Here is a 4,653-nt window from a genome sequence, read left to right as displayed (position 1 = left end):
TATTGAACTACAAAAAGGGAAAAAAAAGAAGATAAATTCAACATAAGTTTACGTCCATTTATTAAATTAAAGCTAGCACTATATAAAAAAAATAAAGGGCACTATATATCCTTGGCTCCAAGCTCAAGGTGATTAGTTTTTTGTCCTGATAATCAAGTACTGGGGGCCCACTCCCACTGATCCAAAGGGCACCCATGCCCACCCCAATGCTGAGACCCAAAAGACATAAGAATTTTTCCTTATATAAGCTCACTGTTCAACACTAATTGTGCATTTGACGGACAATTGAATGCTAAATCTAAAAAGCCTAAGTCATTATCCAAAATTGCTGTTCAAGGTAACTAGCAAGCACATGAATAGTAACTTTGTCTAATGCCTTGAATAGATATTGAGGCAAGAATCATACTCCTACCAGCAGGGTCAACTTCTCAGATAGTTTTTTCCTTATTTCAGCCAAATTGTCCTCCTCAAATTGCTCACGGCCTTCAAGAATTATACCAAGATATCCGTACACATTGCTCTGGATCTTCAACTTAATAATTTCACGTTCATCTTTAGAGAAAGGTGTATCCTTATATAGAATTTTGGCCTGCAAAAGCATTTAGAAAATGAGATTGCCAACTTGATTGGACTACTAAAGATTTGCAATCAAGAAGTGCAATACAGACAAAATTGAGATTACTAAAGAAATCTATAGAGTACACACATTATCTCAGAGATAAAATAAATGGAGCACCATTTCTCATAATATAACCACCAATGGAACTATCCAAAGACAATCTAGTGATATTGGTACGATGCACCATATACTCAATTGACCAATTAGAGACTACCTGCTTGAATATAGTACTTGTCCCAGATCCATCATAACCAACTAAAAGGAGCTTTTGAAGAGCAAGGTAGTCAGGAAAAGTTCTATAAACAAGGTTGTTGTTTGGTTCCTCAGAACAAGTTGAAGATTTAGAAGGAATCGGTAGTGATAACAAAGCACTGACAAGCTTCGTTCCAGCCTAAAATGTAATCAAGAAGTTAAAAACAAGTATATGACCAGTTATAGCTATATATGTAAGCTAAAATCAAAATTAAATATCTATTTGCACAAGATAGTACCTTCCCCCATATGTACCCTTTGGTGTTCTTCTGACCCTCCCTTTGGTACGATCCATCCTCATTGACCCAAAAGTGTGGATTACCAGTGCATTGAACTCCAGCCAACTACAACGATCAAATATTCCCTTTTAACTTTAGAAGTTTATGCTAGAGACAAAGGTTACAGGTACATAATTTACCTGCAACATCCAGAGCTCTACTTTTGTAATTTTTCCGCCATTTATAAAAATCTTTGTATTTCCATTGCTAGCATCTGCCTTAATAGGCCACCGATGTTAAGATGAGGAGTAATTATCTTTGAAGGTTTCTCTCCTTCCTGTCAAATAGATTAGAAAGTTTAATTGCATAACCAAGAATTACGTCTTGAAAATAAAAGAAAATGAGGAAAACTCAAGGTAACAAGATTCACCTTTCCCCACAGACCAGAAACTTTGTCATACCAATAATTTCCTGGTTTTAGCTTCTTTGGTGGGTTGGGGCAGGTCTATAGCATTGTAAGCTCCTCAAAAGATAAAGGTTCCCTATTCACACAAACATACTCTGGTGGTAGCTGATTCGCCTCACAACACTTCTCAGCCTTCATAACCTGTCAAATCTCCAACTCATTCAGCAATCTCTTAAGCATTCTGGAACATTTTCCCAAATTTCCTCGCCTAGACTCATCAATAGGAACCTATGCAAGTAACACATTTGCGACCTTCAGGCATTGAACCCATAGCTCTAAGCACACAGTTGCTACAATACTTGGCATCACACACGATGCAGACCTTCTTTTCAGTAAACCGGTTCCCCTTGCAGCATCGATAACAAGATCCTCTCTTTCCTTTTCTTAGTGGTTCTCTTCTCATTCGCAATGTTTCTGGCCCATCCTGACTATACTCTTCATTATATGTATAATCAGACTCAGGGTCAAGAAATGTTGCAGCTGACCGCCTTCCATCACCACCTCTCTCATTTACAACTTTCATAGATGAAACACGGGAAGATGGATAGTCCGTACTCAGTATTGATTCTGTGGAGACACAGTAACTTAATTGATATCATTGAAATCTATGCTTTCCTTTCTACAATTTGAAGCTATCAAAGAACCCGAGCTTCGCTACGATTTATTAAAGCTTCCAGAAAACTCTATCGTGCAAGAGCTCATAGCTTCACCTAATAACTCAGAAGAATTTCCTTGACTGATCAATGAGCAGGAAAAAACCATGCAGAGGCGGTGGGTGTCGGAGGTGATTTTTGTGGACAGGTAGATCTCGGCAGCTTCAAAGATTTGATTTGGGGATATGCTGGTGGTCTCTTCGATGACGAGAGTGAAGAGAGGGGAGTGTAAGTTGAAGAGGCGGCGGATTCCGACCGCCACGTACGATCGAACAGGGGCTGGGATCAGGTTCTGTTAAACATTACACCGGACGGCAAGGGAAGAAAGCTGATAACGATCGATGGATGGCGAGGGAAAGGTTTAGGGATTGGGCGAGGTAAGGTTTCGTGACGGTGTGACAGAGAAGGGTTTGGGCAAGAGAAGGAGCACAAGAGCGATTTAGGGATATATTATTTAATAAAATAAGAAAAAAAACATTACACCTTTAATGTCGATTTTAAACCGACATTAAAGCCCATCTTCAATTTTTCAACGGACATTAAAGATTCGTTTTTTTTAAAAAAAAAACCGACATTATACATCCGATTTCAATTTTTTCAACGGACATTAAAGCTCGAATTTCTTCTAATGTAATTAATTAGATTTTGATAAAATTTAGCTCAAGTACTCAATTTTAGTTAAAATATACACACATAATATACTTCATAACATAATAAATACTAATAACTTCCATTCATAATCTATTAATATTACAAAACAAAATATTCAATAATTTTCTAAAATAAAGTTGTACCTAAATGATACAAGCTAGATAAAGTATTTAGTGATCACACCAACAACATAAGCTAGCCCTCAAAATACAAAGTGTTGAAAATTTACCAAGTGTTCAAAAATATGTAGTTGAGCTGTCATCATTGGTTCTCTTTTCCTCTGATAAGGTATCATGTCATTCCCCTACATAAATTTATAAAATCTATATCAATGTACGATTTTGTATACACCAACAATAGTGAATATTAAATAAATATAATAAATATTTTAATAAATGTAGATAAATAAGCTTAGAAAATAACATACCAATAATCATTTTATCAGATGGCCATACAACTGTACTACCCAAAGCTTCTTCCTAATTTCCAAAGCTCGCATAATGGAAACCCGAGCTCTTAGAATTTGTTCAACATCAAACTCAACAAATTCACTACCAACAAATTCTAACGAGGAACTTCATTTAGCATCAGACGTGTCGACAACATGAGCAATTTTGCTTCACCTTGCAACACATCCAAGAAGTGTGCTCAGCTGTCACTGGCCCTACTATCCCATTACATCTTCAACAACCACTACGGTTCCCTGAAGAAGAAGTCTTTCCTCCCCCCGCCTTATGATAGCAACAATGCAAGAGGAAACTAAATTTGGGGGTGTTTATGTGTAATTTGTTTTTTTTTTTTTTTTAAATTTTCATTCAATGTTTTATATTCTCAAATTACTTTATATATTAATCGAATTGAAAGAATTGATAAGTTGCTCATTGACCATGTATCTTTCCATTGCGTCTGTCCTTTGTTTATGTTTACTGATTTGTTGATATTTCTCTTTGTTTTGATGTGTTTTGCCAATAATCTCAATGATGATACTTGTGCTAGCCAATACTTGATTTGTTACGATAAGTGTTTAGTACTTAGCCTTAGGATGTTACCTTAGGAAATATTTCTCGCAATTAGTATGCATGCAAGCTTTATCTCAAACCACTTTTGCAAAATATTTCTAGAGCAATCACATAATTCAATTTTTAACAATGAGAACCTTGCTACCTTCTAAATTTGGGGGGAAAGGTTTGAGCTTAATACGTTCAAAATTTTTTCTCCTTATATTTCATAAAAATAATAATAAAAAAATAGCGTTGAGATTGAAACTTGCTCGTAGTTGGATGTCCGCATGACACCCGTGGGGCAAGTCAAAACGAAGGTGGGAATCATGATCAATATAGAAAAGATCGCAACTTTGTTGCCTATATTAAAAAGAAATTTGCAAGGGCATGAGTTAAGTCTGAGAAGGGCATCTTGCTCGTAGTTGGATGTCCACATGAAACCCGTGGGGGCAAGCCAAAATGAAGGTGAGATACCTAGATCAGCACATAAAAAAGAGAGAGAGAGAAAGAGAAAATATCAAGGAGAAACATTTGTCAACTTTAAATCATAAGCCCATGTCTGAAAAAGAAATATTAGATAGCCTTAGAAATGAGTAAGGGATTTTTGAAGAATAAGCTTGTCGCATCTAAGGTCTACAAATATTTCCATAGTTAGGAAAATAAAGCTAAGAAAAAAGTGAATCTAATAAATCTTGAATTAGGAAGCATTTTGAGAGGTCTAGCTGATGCGTCAGAGTGAGTTGACATATTTATTGAGACTTTAAATATATGCTTGAAGACAAACATTGTTTTA

General features: G+C 36.0%; 1 pseudogene; it reads right to left on the bottom strand.

Annotated features, from left to right (window-relative positions):
- Positions 1 to 341: 341 nt before the first annotated feature.
- Positions 342 to 3,358, bottom strand: LOC120078231 (extra-large guanine nucleotide-binding protein 1-like; annotated as a pseudogene).
- Between the last annotated feature and the right edge of the window lie 1,295 nt (positions 3,359 to 4,653).

This window comes from Benincasa hispida, chromosome 1 (genome assembly GCF_027475165.1).
Source record: "Benincasa hispida cultivar pf3 chromosome 1, pf3_genome.v1.1, whole genome shotgun sequence".
In the NCBI taxonomy this organism is placed as follows: Eukaryota; Viridiplantae; Streptophyta; class Magnoliopsida; order Cucurbitales; family Cucurbitaceae; genus Benincasa; species Benincasa hispida.
This window is presented reverse-complemented; position numbering and strand designations above follow the sequence as displayed.